The sequence below is a fragment of the Mustela lutreola genome, chromosome 4, assembly GCF_030435805.1.
Source record: "Mustela lutreola isolate mMusLut2 chromosome 4, mMusLut2.pri, whole genome shotgun sequence".
Taxonomy (NCBI): Eukaryota; Metazoa; Chordata; class Mammalia; order Carnivora; family Mustelidae; genus Mustela; species Mustela lutreola.
Window position 1 is genome coordinate 124,851,993 of NC_081293.1, and position 20,339 is coordinate 124,872,331.

Below are 20,339 nucleotides of genomic sequence, written 5' to 3' on the forward strand. Positions count from 1 at the left end.
CATTTTCAACAGGAGTTGCTGGAGTAGAATTACAATGTAATTCCAATGTTTGAAGTTTCATTGCTGTTATTGTGGTTATTAGAGTTGTTTAGGTTCCGTTTAGTTGAGGAGAATACTGTCACTGGTCTTGGATGCCCATTTTGAACAAAAGCTCTGTATGTTCTCTTCAACCTGATATATGAGGACCCGTCTCAAATTTTTTTCCTAACTAAACCTCTTTTTGCTTCCTGAAACAAATAAGAACACTTAAATTGTTCTCTTAAATTTCCCTTGAGTAAGATACAATTATCTTATTGCTGGATTGGGATACCTCCATGTTTAAGCTCTGAGTGTACCTGGAATCTTGGTAGTGACTGGATAGGCTTCTGGGGGATGAATGGGCTATCTCATAATCTGAAATGTACTGCTTAACCTTTAAAATGCCTCTGGCAACACCAAGGTCCAGCTTGTTTATTTATTTATTATTGCTGGCCCAAAAGTTTAGCTAGCCTGTCCTATCAATGTGACCAGTAGACTGTGAATCAAGACCACAGTGGAAGTATTGATTGACTTTCTGCAATCAAGTTTCCTGTGATAAACTGAATAATAGCTCCTCAAAAGATATCCACATCCTAATCCCTGAACACTGTTAATGTTACTTTATATGGAAAAACAAGAGAAAAATAGATTTTGGAGATGTGATTATGCCAAGTATCTTGCGATAGGGACAAGTATCTTGGACTACTGAAATAAGTCCTAAGTACAATCACATATATTCTTATAAGATGAAGGTAGAGGAAGATATGAGACTCACAAAAGAGGAGAAGGCAATGTGACCATGAAGGCTAAGACTGGTGTGTCACAGCCACTGTGGGCAATCCATTCATCCATTAGTAGCCAAGGAATAGCAGCCACCAGAAGCTGGAACAGGCAAGGAACAGACTGTCTCTTAGAGCCTCCATAGGGAGCATAGCCTTTGCTGAAAACCTGACTTTGACCCAATGATGCTGATTTCAGAGTTTTGGGTTCCAGAACTGTAGATCACATATTTTGTTGTTTCAAGACACCAGGTCAGTAGTAATTTGTTTCAGCAGCTACATGAAACTAATACAGCTCCTCACACACATTTAGGTGGTTTGTGGTGTGGAGACAAAGTACACAGTACTCCCTGTGTAAGTGAGAAATGTTCCAGGGGAGTCAAGCTTCAGTCTGTTGGGCCCTGTCACTTGCCTGTGCTCTTCTTTTATTCTGTACAGTATCATTTACCTTTATTAGGACCTCATACGGATATTCATGAGTCCTGCCAATTATCTCACCTGTGTAACCTTTGCAGTTGACACTATGACGTTTCTTGTAACTATTCCTGACTCAATAATTTAAGTAATGGCTGAGGCTTTTGGGAGGAAGAAAGAGAAGGACAATGGGAATGAGAAACCAGCATGGCCAGGTTGACTCCTAGGCAGTCCCTGGTGGGGAAGCTGTGCAAACACTGAAAGCAGATGGATGCCACTTACTGTTGGTAGATCCCATGTCTGGAACATGTATAAATCAACCACATTCTAATGGACAGGGGGTCTTAGCTATTTTTGTCCCTCTTAACAAAAATGAAATTATCCAAGAGGTAGTCCTGGGGTGCTACAATTATAGAGTTCTCATGGTGATTCAGTTTGTATGTGGAAGGGCATATTCATTTCCAAAAGGGAATTGGTAAATACTTGTATTGATAAACATGATTCCTGTCAGATTATAGTAAATACAGTAATGACATAGGTCATAGGAGAAGGAATTCAAATAATTTTTGAAACACGAAATCTTTATTGGTAACTCTGTTCTGTACCCTTGTTGAAATGGATTTTGCACAGGAGAAAAAAAGAAGTTCTTTCCCTATGTTAATACTGTTAAATGTATGTTCAGACTTGTTCAGGACCATTACTTAGCTTCAGCTTTTGCAGAGGTGTAGATAGGAGTAAATTCCAGCCTGTTAAGCTAGAAGTATATAACACATAGCCTAAAACAACAACAGCAACAACAACAGAAACTACCCGGCTCTGTCCTTAAATATTAAACAAAAATATTCATTATGAGATTACTGAAATCTTGTGACTGCAAATGATATATAGAACTACTTTAATGACAGTGTGGAAGTTTCTTCTAATCCATGTCCTTTTTTTTTTTTTTTTCTTTTTCAGAAGTAGTGGTTGATGCTGTGTTAAAATTTGTACCAGCTCCTTCTGTGACTTTATTTCTCTTAGTATTAGTTGTCACCTTTGGTCACCATTAGGCACCTTGGCATAAAGTCTTCAGTTGTTCTTGTTACCTAGAATTCCATAATTTATATGTATTAAGGAATTAAAGTAATCCCTCCCAATATAGGTTTATGTATTAAAATAATTCACAGATCAATTGTTTGGCACTCAAAACACATTTTCCTATTGAAAACCTATATAGTAAGTGGTAGTTATATTCCCAAACCTATTTAATCCATAATCCAGCTTAAATGCCAAGCATGCTAAATAGAATGTAAAAAAAAAAATTTGATACCACTTTTTAAGTAAATATAAATATGGAATATTTTAAAATAATTGAGAAAACATTTTTCTGACATTTTCTTTTCTCAACAGCTTTATTGAAGTATAATTGATATGTAAAACCTGCCCATGGTTAACATGTAAAACTTTGTGGCTGTATGAATATACACACACAGTTAAGCAATCACTATAATCAATGTAATAAACATATACGTCACCATGAAAAGTTACCTTGCTCATGTGTATGTTGTAAGAACACTGACAGAAGATCTACCCTCTTAACTACTTTTAAGTCCACAATAGTTGTTGACTAAAAACCCTATGCTGTACAACACATCTCTAGAACTAATTGATCTTGTATAACTGATACCTTATACCAATTGACTTTTCTTTGTGTATGGGGACAAATCATGTCAAACTGCCCTGAGTGGGGTTGAAAAGTGGAGAAAAAAAGATCTGAATTATTCAGAAAAAAGGAAAAAATAAAGTGGGTAAAAAATGTACAGAAGTTTGACTAAGAATATCATGGAAAGATAGAGATAGTGAATCTACTAAAATTCTAAGGGATTCATATAAGAGATCAGGTGCTCTGAATGTTTTGCCAATTCCTCAAACTATAAAAGAATGACTAAAGAGTCATTTAATTTGTGTGAGCCTTACAGGCTTTACAATTCTGATTATAATAAAGATAAATCTACAATCATTTAAGAGCTAGTTCCAATTAAAATAGTGTTCATTAAAGGAGAAGGTTATGATTCTGAGTGATGGAAGGACCAGGGTCTCTTAGCACTGGCCCATCAGAGAACCCAAGGTAGTTTGCACTGATAAAATGACTGGGGGATTTGTTGAATCATGTTGATACATGATATATGGTTATAGCTAAGCTTGCTAAAATAAAACTTAAAAGCAGTATTGCAATTAGCAGGATTTGGTATAAACAATTGTAGAAGGCTTTCACGTGAACACATGGCTCAAATTAGAAAATTATAATGAAAGCATTCTATGGTTGTTACCCCTATCTGAGTATTCTTTTGGAATGAATGTGATGCCTGCATAGGGAATCATATAGAGTTTTTGAAAGGAATATTTCTTTCACAATAACAAATGTTCTATTTATTAAACAATGAGATATGGAGAAAACCTCCTACCCTTTAGATATTAGCTGTTCTTGTAGAATTTTTCACCTTTAAAGAGAATCAGTAGGAACGAAGGCAGGCAAATTATCACTTCCTTTACACGAAAGGAAAAGAAAGAAAGAAAGAAAGAAAGAAAGAAGGAAGGAAAGAAAGAAAGAAAGAAAGAAAGAAAGAAAGAAAGAAAGAAAGAAAGAAAAACATAGGTATACCTTCATTAGTTCTGATACAGGTTTGACCATTTGAAGACATTTCTTTTGATAATTCAATGAGAGCTTTTGGTATTTCAGTAATAATTTTTTGTCATGTAGTCAAGTTTTCATCCTCAAGAGGGCACTTTAATATAAGCTAATCCTCTCCCAGAAGTGTTTTTAATTCTCTGTGGGCAGAATGCTTAATTTCACTGAGCATCTGTCTTTCAATATGACGTTTTCCATATGCAAACTTTGTACTCTTCATAGTGTGCGTTAAAAACTAAATAAAGTTATCATTGTGTAAAATGTAGAGTTTTATTCAAGATAGGAATATTTACTTTTCCATTTTTCTTTTTAACCATTTCCCTATGGAGATTGGCTTTGTCAGATCAGTAAGAAACCAATGGGTATTTTTGTTCTGTGAATGCTAAGTAAAATTTAACTCATGAGACTTGGTTGAGTCTGAGGGATTATTCTTCACATTGTTTTCTAGTTTTCACATGTTTGTCTTTTAATCAACTATGCGTTTTTGATAAGAAAACAATTTGTTACAAATTCCCTGCTGAGGAAGCTTCTTTTCATTCTGAATAATGAAGGTATTGGGAGAAGTTCCAAAATAGGGTCAAAGTGGTAAATAATAATTTTCCCCCTACCCTCCTAGGTTCTTGTCTGAGACCTCTATACTAAAAGACAGATTCATATGAGAAAAACAAACAGAAATTTAATAACATATGTATCTCCAGTATACATGAGAGATACCCAGAAAAACTGAGTTAATGCCCCAAAATGACCCAAGCCACCACCTTAAATACCATCTGCAGTTAAAACAAAAAAAGGTTCTCTAATTTCCCTTTCCATATTTTCATTGTTAGTGTATAAGAAAGCAACTGATTTCTGTACATTGATTTTGTATCCTGCCACATTGCTGAATTGTTGTATGAGTTCTAGTAATTTGGGGGTGGAGTCTTTTGGGTTTTCCATATAAAGTATCATGTCATCTGTGAAGAGAGAGAGGGTTTGATTTCTTCTTTGCCAATCTGAATACATTTTATTTCTTTTTGTTGTCTGATTTCTGTTGCTAGGGCTTCTAGTACTATGTTGAACAGCAGTGGCAAGAGTGGACATCCTTGTCTGATATCAAAGGGAAGGCTGTCAGCTTTTCCCCATTGAGAATGATATTTGCTGTGGGTTCTTCATAGATAGATTTTGTGAAGTTGAGGAATGTTCCCTCTATCCCTATCCTTTGAAGCATTTTGATCAGGAACATGTTCTGTATCTTGTCAAATGCCTTTCTGCATCAATTGAAAGGACCATGTGGTTCCTCTCTCTCCTCTTACTGATTTGTTCTATCACATTGATTGATTTATGAATGTTGAACCACCCTTGCATCTCATGAATAAATCCCACCTAGTCATGGTGAATAATCTTTTTAATGTACTGTTGTCACCTATTAGCTAGGATCTTGTTGAAAATCTTGGCATCCATATTCATCAGGTATATTGATCTGAAATCCTCTTTTTTGGTGGGGTCTTTGCTTGGTTTGGGGATAAGGGTAATGCTGGCTTCGTAGAAAGAGTCTAGAAGTTTTCCTTCCATTTCTATTTTTTAAAACAGCTTCAGAAGAATAGGTATTATTTCTTCTTTGAATGTTTGGTAGAATGCTTCAGGGAATCCATCAAGTCCTGGGCTCTTGTTTTTTGGTGAGTTTTTAATCACTGCTTCAATCTTGTTACTAGAAATTTCTTCCCGATTCAGTTTGGGAAGTTTATAGTTTCCAGGAATGCATCCATTTCATCTAGGTTGCTTAACATATTGGCATATAACTGTTGATAATAATTTCTGATGATTGTTTCTATTTCCTTGGTGTTAGTCGTGATCTCCCCTTTTCAATCATAATTTTATTAATTTGGGTCCTCTCTCTTTTCTTTTGGATTAGTTTGGTCAATGGTTTATTTATCTTATTGATTCTTTCAAAAAACAGCTTCTAGTTTCATTGATGTGTTCTATTGTATCTCTAGTTTCTATGTCATTGATCTCAGCTCTAATCTTGATTATTTCCCTTCTTCTGCATTAGGTTGGCTTAATTAATTGTTGATTTTCCAGTTCTCTAAGATGTAAAGAGAGCTGGTATGTTCTGGATTTTTAAATTTTTTTTTTTTTTTTTGAGTGAGTCTTGGATGTCTATGTATTTCCCTCTTAGGACCACCTTTGCCATATCCATAGGTTTTGGACCTGCATGTCTTCATTCTCATTGGTTTCCATAAATTACTTAAATTTTTCTTTGATGTCCTGGTTGATTCAAACATTCTTAAGCAGGGTGGTCTTTAGTGTCCAAGTATTTGAATTCCTTCCAAACTTTTTCCTATGGTTGAGTTCCAGTTTTAAAACATTGTGGTCTAAGAATATGCAGGGAATAATCTCAATCTTTTGGTATCGGTTGAGCCCTGATATGTGACCCAGTATTTGGTTTATTCTGGAGAAAGTTCCATGTGCACATGAGAAGAATGAGTTCTGTTGTTTTAGGGTGGAATGTTCTGTACATATCTATGAGGTCCATCTGATCTAATGTGTCATTCAGTGCTCTTTATTGATTTCCTGGTTGGATGATCAATCTGTTACTGAGAATGGCATGTTAAGATCCCTTATTATTAAAGTATTTATATCAATATGATTATTTATATTGGTTAACAGTTGTCTGTTAACCAAGTTGAAGTTGGTTAACTACAACCAGTTGTAGTTGACTGCTCCCATATTGGGAGCATAAATATTTACAATCATTAGATCTTGTTGGTGGATAGATGCTTCAAGAATGATGTAGTATCCTTCTTTTTCTTTGACTATGGTCTTTAGTTTAAAAATCTAACCAATTCCATTTACTAGAACACCAAGAGCCATAAGATGTCTGGGAATAAACCTAACCAAAGAGGTAAATGATCTGTACTTGAGGAACTACAGAACACTCATGTAGGAAATTGAAGAAGACACAAAAATATGGAAGGGGATTCCATGCTCATGGATTGGAAGAATAAACATTTTTAAAATGTCTATACTGCCTAGAGCAATCTACACTTTCAATGCCATTCCCAATCAAAATTCCACCAGCATTTTTCAAAGAGCAGGAACAATCCTAAAATTTGTATGGAACCAAAAGAGACACTGAATTGCTAAGGAAATGTTGAACAAGAAAAACAAAACTGGGCATCAACGTTACCTGATTTTAAGCTTTACTACAAAACTGTGATCACCAACACAGCATGGTACTAGCACAAAAACAGACACATAGACCAGTGGAACAGAGTAGAGAGCCCAGATATGAACCCTCAACTCTATGGTCAAATAATCTGTGACAAAACAAGAAAGAAATATCCAGTGGAAAAAAGACAGTCTCTTCAATAAATGGTGCTGGGAAAATTGGACAGCTATGTATAGAAGAATGAAACTCTGACATTCTCTTACACCATACACAAAGATAAACTTGAAATGGATAAAAGACCTCAGTGTGAGGCAGGAATCTATCAAAATCCTAGAGGAGAACATTGGCAGTAACCTCTTCGTTGGCCACAGCAACTTCTTTAAAGATATGTCTCCAAAGGCAAAGGAAACAAAAGCGAAAATGAACTTTTGGGACTTCATCAAAATCAAACTCTTTTGCACAGCAAAGGAAACAGTAACAAAACAAAGAGGCAACCCACAGAATTGGATAAGATATTCACAAATGACACTATAGACAAAGGGATGATATCAAAGATCTATGAAGAACTCCTCAAACTCCACACACACAAAACAGATAATCACATCAAAAAATGGGCAGAAGACATGAACAGACACTTCTCCATTCATTAGCCATCAGGAAGATTCAAATCAAAACCATATTGAGATACCACCTTACACCAGTTAGAGTGGCCAAAATCAACAAGACAGTAAACAACAAGTGTTGGAGATGATATGGAGAAAGGGGAACCCTCTTACACTATTGGTGGGAATGCAAGATGGTGCAGCCACTTTGGAAACCAGTGTGGAGATTCCTTAAGAAATTAAAAATAAACATTCGGGGGGAGGGGGGTTGGGAGAGGAGGGTGGGGTTATGGACATTGGGGAGGGTATGTGCTATGGTGAGTGTTGTGAAGTGTGTAAACCTGGCGATTCACAGACCTGTACCCCTGGGGATAAAAATACATTATATGTTTATTAAAAAAAGAAAAAGAAAGAAATTGAAAATAGAGCTACCCTATGACCCTGCATTTGCACTACTGGGGTATTTACCCCAAAGATACAAATGTAATGAAAAGAGGGCCATCTGTCCCCTAATGTTCATAGCAGCAATGGCCACAGTTGCCAAACTGTGGAAAGAACCAAGATGCCCTTCCATGTATGAATGGATAAAGAAGATACAGTACATATATACAATGGAGTATTATGCTTCCATCAGAAAGGATGAATGCCCAACTTTTGTATCAACATGGACGGGACTGAAAGAGATTATGCTGAGTGAAATAAGTCAAAAAGAGAGAGTCAGTTATATGGTTTCACTTACTTATGGAGCATAAGGAATAACATTGAGGGAATTGGGAGATGAAGAGGAGAAGTGAGTTGGGGGAAATCAGAGGGGGAGACAAACCAGGAGAGACTGTGGACTCTGAGAAACAAACTGAGGGTTTTGGAGGGGAGGGGGGTGGAGGATTGGGTGAGCCTGGTGGCAGGCATTAAGTAGGGCATGTATTGCATGGAGCATTGGGTGTGGTGCATAAACCATGAATTTTGGAACACTGAAAAAAATAAAATAATTATTGATATATAGAAATACAACACAACAACAGCAACAACAACAACAAAAAAGCAAAAGAAGATGTTTAGGAGTGGAAGCCAGTTATGGGTGGTTACCAGGAAAAGTACGTAGTCAAGGGTAAGGTTGTTATGGAGATTTAGATTTTTGCTTTCCTCACTGCTTAGAGTTTCTAGAGATTTAGTCACCCTCTCTTCTTGGTACAGAGGGGGAGACTCCTTTAAAAATGAAGATTTTCCTTTTGAAGATAAACGTGTCTCACAAAAGAATAACTTTCGCTCACTTTTTCATGTCTGTGTTTCTTAAAAATAATCAACCTAAAATAATCCTTACATCAAAGAGACATATTTTGAGATGGCAAATTCTGCTCCTTTCAGTAATCAGTGCCAAGTGAATGGTAAATGTTGAAATGTAAGACAGCAATAGGCCAGCCTTAGACTGAGATACCTCAAAGAAGACCAGGAATGGAAAAGAATAAAGATGCCTCAGATTATTTGAAATGGACTTTCTTAATAAAATATCTTAAGTTATATTTAAATTTCATTAGTGTTAAAAATGATACCTGTATTTACTTACTTTGAGTATTGACAAATAAATACTAATGGATAAAACAATTAAGATTTTGAGGCTTTTGATGTAATTTAATATTTAAGTTTGCCAAGTGTCAAATATTATTGATCATTACCATGATTAATGATCAATGTTAAATACAACTTTGTCTGAAAGGGTTTTTTCCCTATGTTTCAACAACTAATTTTAATGTCAGAATGTTTTTATCACTCTTAAAATTAGGTTCTATGGTGGGAGGATGGGGTGACTGGTTGATGGGTATTAAAGAGGGCCCATATTGAGATGAAAACTGGGTGTTATATACAACTAATAATTTGTTGAACACTACATCAAAAACTAAAAATGTACCATATGTTGGCTAATTGAAAATAATGAAAGATTTTTAAAATTTTTAAAAATTAGGTACTATGTAGGTTTAATTAGGTTAGTTATTAAAGAAAAGTAATCAGCCTATAGAAATCTTATAGAAAATGAAACTATGAAAAACACCAGTAAAACTTTGAAAATTATATTGACAGTGGACTATCTTATTAACTCATCTCAAGTTTATATAACTAGAAAATTATAAGGAAATACTTCCCATTGGCTAAAATTGTTTTCATAGGATCCTTATCCTTATCCAACATCTTGCTATTTTTTTTAATATAATTTTAATATAACTACCATCAAGTATCGGTGCTATCTATGTCAGGGTACTCAATTTTGTATCCTAGTGCCCTTCTTTGTAAAGTAAGCATTCCACCTCCAAAACTTTTCTGCTCAAAATTTCAACTACAGGTGTCAAAATAGTTGTAAGGATTAAAGTTCCAATTTGGTATGAGTTTCTTGGCAGCTAGAAAAAAAAGGAAAAAGGAAATAGTGCTGTGAGTTGCATGATGTCCCTGGTGATCAAATTACATAAAATAGCATGTACTTTGGAATTATGGTTGGAATTCTGTTCTGGGGCCCAGGAGGGATCAGAGGTTACTAGAGAAAGCCATAGTAATGTGTAGATTCTGGGTTGATACATTCAATCTCAGGGAGCAGTAACTGCACAGAACTGGCACAGAGATCCAAGTTTAGTCACTATCATTTCCTGTCATAAGACATGTTCCAATAAAAAAAATGTATCTAAAACTAGAAATATCCATACATAAAGTGTTTATTAATATATGTCATGTCCTAGGTATCTTCATTGAAAATGTGGCTGCAAAATTACCCCAAGAATATGTCTATGACGGGGTTAGCAGTCTTCACAGAGAAGTATGAGAAAGAAAATAAACCATGGCACTCATGCACAGGAAACATGTGAAAATCCAAAGCAAGTAAAATATGTAAACATAAAACTTACAACTAATTACATTTCACCCGGTATTTTCATAAACAAGTATATGACCCCTAAATTAATTGTATTGCACATTAAAAACTAATACTGTGGCCCCTTAATCCATTGCTCCATTTGAGATCACCCATTTTTAATAGCTTTGAGGGCTTGAATTATGTCAAGACAGTAAATCTCTAGGAAATATTCAATTCTCACAGAAATTAATTAAACCTTGAGGATGATGACACTGGAGATTTTAGTAATTGAACTTATTCACACCAGCTGGGTTGCCCAGAGTGGCCTCTATTCCAAATACTTTGTTTTTATCTTAAGGCTATTGTGAGCATTAGTAGATATTAGTTAAGATGTAATTTCCATAAAACTAATAAAATTGAAAGTTTAAAAATGCATAAGTATGATGTGATAAAATATGCCTTTATAGGACAGTGTCTCAGGGACAGTAAAAAAATAAGAAAGGAATTGTACTTTTCTTATTTTTCAAGTTGATCTAAACTCTTGAAGCCCCAGTTAATTGGGTGTCAAGATATCAAACAATGGGAAGGACTGATAAGCATTCAGTGAACTCTCTTCCCTCAAGAACTTATGTTAGCTAAATGATAAGTGAACTTTAAAGCATTAGGTTTTCTGTCTCCTCTTAACCTTTACATCACTTACATCCATTTAAAAGAAAGCTTCACACACCAAGCAGAGATCTAAAGAAAGATTAGAAAATGAGAATTGGTCTGCTACTGTTTGCCTGGTGGAATGTATCAGTGGTCTAAAACTGGCCAAATAAATTAATAATACAGGACTTTGTCACCTTTCTTCCCAGGGCTAAAGGTAAACAGGTGACCAGAATTTACTATTTTTCATGGTACACATAGGCTTACTTCAGAAAAAGTAAGGTGTTCTATAAATATATTGATACACAATACATACCTATATATGTTAAATACCCATTTAATTACATGACAGTAATGTTTTCCCCCATGACTCTAAATGATTTTAATCTTTCTACCCCATTAATAGCAGTGGCTATTCATGTAGCAGTGGCTCTTATGTAAATGACATGAAGTACTTGCTCATTATATTCTCTTGAAAAAATATTTCTGAAATGTGTCCTTTATATTATCATTGCTAATTCCTAGTACTGTTATTTGATATGTAAAAACCATAAGAGCCACTGCTAGAGCTATTCATGGGGTAGAAAGATTAAAATAATGTCTGAAGAATCTGTTACATGGTCAGCATAGAAAGGATTACTGGAATTTACTCCAGAGATTGAAAATAAATTTCTTGGTGATAGTTAAATGAATAATAATATGTAATGGAGGAGTATTACTGTCTCTGTAAGTCATCTGTTATAAAACAATGCTTGCAGTTTTGTAAAATGAAGAGCTCTGAAAAATATCAAGATGCAGATCAAGGTCCTAAGGTCTGGAACACACCTTAGAGTTTTTGGAGAAAGAATGTGTGAAAAGAAAAAGAAGTAGAAGTATGTGCTGAGACATGTAGACATTCTACAAAATAAGAATTAAATGTCAATTTTTTCAGGAAAATTGACACAGGAAGAGGGACATTATCTGGTGGACATGTGTATACTAGTCACCAGAAGGAAAGGCACTTGCAAGACTGAGTTGGCATTGCCATAAGTGTTTCAAGACCATCAAATCTACCTGTTTCCCAACTTTTTAAGTTAGTTTTTGTCTAGAAACATTAAACTTTATCAGAACTCCTCTGAGAAATGAAACAGTCTTTAGAGAAAAATACTCTTGGAGTATTCCAATAACTTGGAACTTAGGCTACAACATAAAGGAGACTGGATGTGAGCCCCACTAAACGAGAAAGAACCTAAGATTATAAGATGGGAAAGGTGAAACCAGAGAGATGGAGAGTCTCTGGAGTCCCCACGTCTTCCTCATCACCTTCCACATTCTTCAGGTGGAATGTGTGCACACTACACACCCACACACAAGATACCATGTCTTCAGTAAAGGTACCAAGGTCTCACAATATTAGAAGTGTCTGCGGAAATGGTAAGCAAGTAGAGCTTACTGCACTAGCCTAAATGGACTAATGGCAATACTCCTGCATTTAAGAAAGCATAAAATCATGTGGAAGTTAGTGAAATAAAAGAAAAAAAGAGGACTTGGGACAGTCACAAGCTTTGAATTTGGTGGTTAAGCCAGGGTTAATGAGATCAATAAGAGGCAGAAGGTGATCTTGCTGATACCTGGCTTTCAAAAATCTATAAATGCCTATGTTTAGTAAACACAATCGTTTTTATCATATTGGTTTGGCAGCACCATTCTCAAAAAACAAACAAACAAATAAACAAACAAAACCAAAATCTCTTGATGAACTGATAGAGTGAGTTTTGAATCTACAAATTTTAAGGTCAGGTCCTTGCCCTTGGCTTAAGTGTAAGAAGTGCTACCTGTTTACCATTTCCTCAAGTTCCCTGGCCTCTCGTCAGCCACAAATTTCATTCCATAACCTATCTGAATATTTTATTCTTCTAATGCCTAAAAGTTAAATAAATTAGAAGATATGAAGAAGACGCTAGCTATTACAGGGATCTAGGTATAAGCTGCTGAATTTCTAAATAAATCATTCTCTTCAGGGATTCAAACTTCTATGAATGTGACTCTGAGCTCTCCTTGTTTTCATTTTTTCTTTCCATGCTCCCAAATAATTTTATCTGAGAAAATGTTTCTGCTTCCTATTGTAAGCCTTCTTAAAATTAGAGCAAAGTGAAACCTTCAAAATATAGATGGGAGGTGATTCTCTATTAGAGCTAAAGAAAAATAAAAAAGCAAAAGCATCAAAACCTGGTTTAAGAGGGCATGATGAAAAGTGACTGGTGGTAAAATGTGTATCTGTGCTTGGGTAGAGGAGGTGATCACTGATGAGTATAGTCCTTGGATGATCTGAGGTCAACTAAGTGAAGAGAAATTTTGGAGGTATGACATTGCACGTATAGATTTGTAACTCATGTGGGTGGTACCATGTTTCAAACCCAGGAGGAAGAAATAACTTCCATAAGATATTAAGTATAGAAAAAATAAATACAGAGGCAGAATGACAGAACCAGAATTGAGAACTCTTCCAAGACCTTTAGGACAACTTCAACTACATTTCTCTAAACTAGAAATCATGACTTTACTTTCAGTCCCTGCATCCCTTTAAATCTAAAATGACTTTCTTATAGACAGCTTACACAGGGTGCTGGTTTTTTGTTCTAATTTGCTTTTTGTTTCTTATCCATTCAGCCACTCTGTGTCTTTTGATTCATGAGTTTAATACATTAATACTAATTATTGATAGATAAGTACCTACTACTGCCATTTTGTTAACCGTTGTTGTTTTGTAGTTCTCTTGTTTATTTATTCTTCTCTTACTCTCTCTGTGGCTTAACATGTGCGCGCGCACGTGTGTGTGTGTGTGTGTATTTGTGGTGATATGCTTTGATTCTTTTTATCTTTTGTGTATCTGCAGTAGGTGTTTCCTCTGTGGTTACCGTGAGACTTGCATCAAATGCAGTTTATTTTTAAACTGATAACAACTTAACTTCAATCTCATACAAAACCCATACACTTTTACTCTTTCACCAGCCCCCCCCACTTCATTATTGATGTCAGAGTTCCCTTTTTCTTATATTGTATATGTATTAACAAATTTTTATTGTTACTGTTATTCTTTTATACTTTTGTCTTCTAACTTTTAGACTACAGTTAATGGTGAATTACGTGCAACCATGACAGTGTTCCAATACCCTGTGTTTGTCTATATATTTGCTTTTACCGGTGAGATTTGCACTGTCCTATATTTTGGTGTTGCTTTTCAGCATCTGTTCATATCAACTTGAACTTCCTTCGGCAATTCTTACAGTGCTGGTCTCCTGGGGACAAATTCTGTTTTTCATCTTGAGGAAGTTTTTATCTTTCCTTTATTTTTATGTATCATACTTTGCAAATGTATATCCAATGCCAGGTATTAATTTTACTGAAGAAAGAGATGGAATAAAAAAAGGAGGGAGAATAGGGGAAGAAACGAGAGTACAAGGGCAATATTAAAGAGTAAACCTATGAATAAATGCAAGAAGAGAAAGGATACCTTTCTAGAAAGTGAGGTACATGAGGTCTGCACATTTTCATCTACTGGTATCAAAGGCTAGTATTTTTCCCTTAAGACACAATAGTTTTTATTTAAAACTAGGACTCTAGGAAGTGTGTAAGAAGTCTTTTATCCCCAAAACCCATTCTCGAATTGGCTTTCCCCCAAATTTTTCCTTTCCATAGTTTGAAAGGATTTGTGTTTTGTAATGAAATGACAGGTTGGAAAATTGAGGGGACATTATCGTTGTTGAAATAATCAGAGTTCTGAAGGGAGAGAAGCCTGTTTCTGAGTTTGTATCTATCCACAAAATGCACAATGAGTTCATTGTCTGGTCTGCCAGTATTCAAAACACAACCTTTGACTGAGCAAAAGTATCAGAAATCCAAATTTAAGCAATTAGCCTGGCATACTGTAGCTGCCGGCAGTGTACATAGCTTGACACGGTCATTAGTTTTTATGCTGTTTTTAGAGCAAATGTGTTACCAGAAACCCAATTTACTCCTGACAGAATACTATTAGGCAACCAAAGCATGAACACTGTCAAAAGCTTCCTCTAAGTAAAACAGGCTGCTGACATAAGGTGCCCTGCTATCCAAAATAGATTTATGCACTTAGAAATTTTCTTAATACTTTTTTTTGGCCTCTTTATCCATTCTTATAACTATCTCACTTTTTTCTACTAGTGTTATTGAACCAGGAACATTTTTTTCTTTGTTAACATTCTTACTGTGTAGATAGTGGCACTCTGTTTAAATGACGGTGGGACAGCTGGCCAGGATGTTGGTGGAGAAATAAAAAGAGAGAGTAACAGCAATGTCTGCCAAGTGAGAAATAAGGTTACAAGCAATGAGCGATGACTAAGAATTTCAGAGCTTGGAAACTTTCTTCTAGTACCTTCACCCCTTGCTCAACCAAATCCTGACACATTTGAAGCCTCTTCAAAGGTGAATTTGAAAGACATGTCACAAGTTGACAAAAAAAAAATCTCAGCGTGAGGAACCCAGGGATATTCTAATATGATAATGTTCTTTCTGACTCTCAAGCAGCAAAACTGCTGAAACACTGATTGTTAAAAGAACCAAAAGGTACTTCTTTCTGTTTAGTATTTACAACCTATTGTAAGATCAGAGTATGTTTATGTTTCTCCTGATTTAGCATAAGGTATTGTAAATAAGGGTTTCTCAAAACAGAGGGCTTGTTGGGCTAGGGAAAAGAAAAAGTTCTTTGAAAAGGAAAGGAAATGAGGAAAGGCCTAGTATATTTAGAAAAAATGAGAAATGATGTGTTTAAAGCATACAATACATGAATTTTATCATAGGAAAGGACTATCAAATTAACTTTGGTTCATATTTTTAAAGAGCATTTGATAGATCAGTGATAGTTAATAGATGATAGATAGATAGATAGATAGATGATAGACAGAACAAGCAAATGTTTAGCAAGTTCTATATTTCAGGTACCATACCATTCAGATTCTGGAAATATAGCAGTGAGTATACCATCAGGTATACTCATACCATTATACCATCAGGTGGCTAATATTCTTGTGTGAATGGTTCATTATAAATACATTAGGTTAGTCCAGTAGTGATACATCCTAAAAATAAATAAATAAACAAGCTTCCATGATAACAAGCAAATAATGTGGATGTGGTTAACATTAGATTGGGAGGTTAAGAAGATACTTAACATTTATCTAAGGAGATGGCATTTGAGTTCGCCACATGCAAGTAAGGCTGGGAGACGCTTCAGGCAGAGGAACAGCACTTGCAATGACCCTGAAACAGTGAGCTTAGGGACAAAAGATAACCGAGGCTAAATCTTTTGGATGCAAGATGAAGACGCCATTGGTAAGCAATGAGAGAGACAGCAGGTCCTGGGGAAACTCTTACTACAAAGATTGGCCTTGATCACTGTGGATTATGATAAGCAATTAAATAAGCAATTAAAGGGCTTGCAACTGCACTGCAGGAAAGAGATAACAATTGCTTTGACTATATGTCCTGTGAAGAGGGCTATATGTGGATAGATTTGAGTTACATTTTGCAAGTAGCGTTGATAAAAATTTCTAAGTAATTGGATCCAGGAACTGATGAAGTAAAAAAGTATCAAGAATGACTCTAGAGTTTTGATTTGAGTACCAAAATGGAAATAACAGGTGAATACTTAAGCACAATGTGAAACACTATTCTGTGGTATACTACTTAGCAACAATAAAGAATCCATTGATACTAGCAACAACTTGGATATATCGGAATCATAGAGAATTATGCAGAGTGAAAAAAGTTGCTCTCAGAAGAGTACATACTCAGTTGTTCCATTTATACAGCATTTTGGAAATAAAATTAGAGAGATGGAGAACAGATTAACAGTTGTTAGGGGTTATGAAATGGGGACAGGAAGGAGGTGGCTAAGACCTTAAAAGGGTTTCATGTAGAATCCTTGTGATGTAACTCTTCTGTGGCTGTGATGGTGGTCACCAAAAAAATTAAATAAATAAATAATCAATGCATGACATAATATTTCTTAGAACTAAATGCAAATACAGAGAAATGAATGTCTATAAAATGGGTGGAATCTGAATAAGTTTGGGGGATTACACTGATATGAATTTCATGGTTGTGATCTTGAACTACAACTAGGCAAAATATCATAATTAGGGGATACTTTTTGGATGATGTATGAAATTTCTTTGTATTATATTTCACAACTGCTGGGAAATACAGAATTATTTCAAAATTAATTTTTTTAAGATGTATTTATATATTTTAGAGAGTGAGAGAGAGTACACAAGTGGAGGGAGACATAAGGAGAAGAGGGAAAGAGAGAACAAGCCAACTTCTTCTGAGCATGGAGACTGTCACAGGGCTTGATCTCATGATACTGAGATCATGACCTGAGCCCAAATGAAGAGTCAGAAGCCCAACTGACTGAGTCACCCAGGTGCCCCTCAAAATCAAAAATTTAAAAAAAAAATAGCTGCTCCCTCATGAAAAGAAGATGAAAACAGACTGAGTTCATGAATCACATCATTTGAATTGTTCTTTTCTATTTTCTCTTAGATTGGAGCTGCTTTTTGTACAAACACAAATGAATTACTCCTCTGTGGTTTTTATCTATTTTCTCTTAGTGACAGATATTTTACCTATGCCTTAAATTATAACCATAAAATGAGTTCTGTAAGTGCTTTCATTTTGCAGACGAAACCACCTACAACCAAATTACCTGGAATGCTTATGATGTAATGCAGTATCCTGCTGTACCCCTGACCTAGTCAGAATCTGGGTACACAGTCATGATCTTCAAGAATCCATTTATGGTTTCTTTCAAATGATTCCAGCATTCTAATATTAAATATAATATAGTTATAGAAAGGAAAGTTAACAAGCATCACGGTTGAGTCCTTGCTTTGAAGCTGAGTAGGCAAAGTTCGATATTCTTTTTGGTTACTTCCTAACTCTTGGGATTATATCAACTGGGTTTTTGCTTTATTTTGTTTTGTTTTTAAATCTCAACTTCTTCATGTTTTAAATGCTGGTAATAAAAGAGGATTTGATGAGGGTTCAGGAAGTTAAAGTTTTATATTACTGAGGTACCTGGGTGGTTGTCAGTTAAGAATCTACCTTTGGCTCATGTCATGATCCTAGAGTCCCAGATTGAGACCTGCACGGGTTCCCTGCTCAGCAGTGTGTCTGCTTCTCCCTATGCCCCACACCCTATTCATGTCCTCTCTCTCTCTAACCCTCTCCTTCTTTTTAGTAAATAAATAAATCTAAAAAAAAATTATATTTCTTAAAAAGTTGTCTGAACAAAGAACATAACATCCATACCTCTCTTTCCTCCTATCCATCTATATATATATCTATCACTTATCTATTATGTATCTATTGATCTATCACATATAAATCTACATTTCTTTATTTATACTTTTAAAATATTTAAATGCTTGTGATGTTTCCTATTTTAAACTGTATCTGTTTTAAGACTATTCCCTAGATGTTTATTTCTTTTATGTCTCACAAGGGTCCTGGATACCCTGGTTGGTCTAAAAGTTCTTGATTGATATCTTGTTTGATGATACAGGGATTAATACATTTTAAAAAGATGGGTATATAAGTAGTTTAACCAAAGTTGCAAGAAGTAATTAATGAACTTCATAAAATATTTCTTTGTCATATCTCATATAATTTGCAAGTTCAGATTTGTAACCAGGATTTGACATTGACTTATCTTTCTAGGACACTTGAACCCATTTTTTCTCATTTACCTTATCTCTAAATTGGGCCCAGAGGAAATGTAATTGTGAATTAAAACATTGGCAAGGAATGATTTATTACATTCCTGCATCTAATTTAGGTGTTGCTAATGTATTGCGGAGGATTCAAGCTAACTGAAAACTAACTCTCTGTGTTTGAAATAAATAAAGATTTTTTTTATTGTTGCTTGATCTCACTTTTGAATTTATAAAAAATCAGGCATATTAGTTCAGTCAAATGTGAATGTATTCCTAACAGGACTGGAGGGTTCACCAGCTCTGTGCATCTTGGCATTTTTGAAAACAAACGTGGTTTTTTTTTTTTTTTTTCCTCATTCCACTAACATCTTAAGAGCTACTAAATTTATCAAATCATTGTTGGCAAATTAGTCTCTAAATGATGTATGAAATGAAATATCCTTGCCAACTTCAGATAATGGGCTGAGTTCTGCTATGCTTAGTTACTTCTTTGTGTATGTGTATTTCAATCCTATTCAAATGCTTTTAAAATTTATTTTACTCTAAATGTATTATTTTTTTTCAAAACTTAGTTAAGATATTGGGGTAATCATTTCGACATAATAAATAATTATTGAGATTAACTTTGGAAAGTTCACTGTAACATACAACTGTATTCCACGTATTATTTATGTAAATATAGTATTTTCTTCATTTATTTAGATTGCAGAGACTTCCAAAACCCACTTAGGCTAATTATTTTCTGGGAAACAAAGTTTATTCAAATAATCCTGAACCACATCACCAATACCTGAAAATTCTTGCACCAAGCTAACATCAAAGAGCTCAGTCACCCATGTTTAAGATCGTTGTTAGACAACTGAGTTTGAGATTATCCATGGATTTCAAAATTCATCCTCCAAACATAAAACATTTTTAAACCATAGAGATTTGGAGAAGAGAAACATGCTTCAAAATTCAATTTAAAGTTTGAATGGTAGACTTTTTCTTTATTATAAGAAAGATGCTATTTTTTTCAGAAATAAATATGATTTATCCCTCATAACTATGGATATTTCCAAATACCTCAGATGCATAAATACATATTTAGTGAAATAATAATTACAGGTAAACATTCAAAGAAAAGACTCTGTTACTGATACAAACAGGATTTTCGACACTTTATCTTCACTTTTCCCTGGATATATTTTAGTTTAATCTTCCCTTTTCCAAGGACTCAGCATAAAGGAAAAACTAAGTCAGTATCCAGTAAGCATGATACAAGGTACAATTTTAGTGTAAAATAGTAATTCACACTTTCCACCTAATTTTAGTTAGGTTTCAGAGGAAAATCACTTTAACCACCTGTCTTTAAACTTTGTTGATTTATATGATATTTTATGTCAAATTATAGTTGTGAAATTTTCTCTACTTTTAGAGAGAAAATTAACTTCAATCTTACTTTATTTTAGCTTTAGTTTTATCACTAGAGACAAATTCACAAATTTTTATATAAA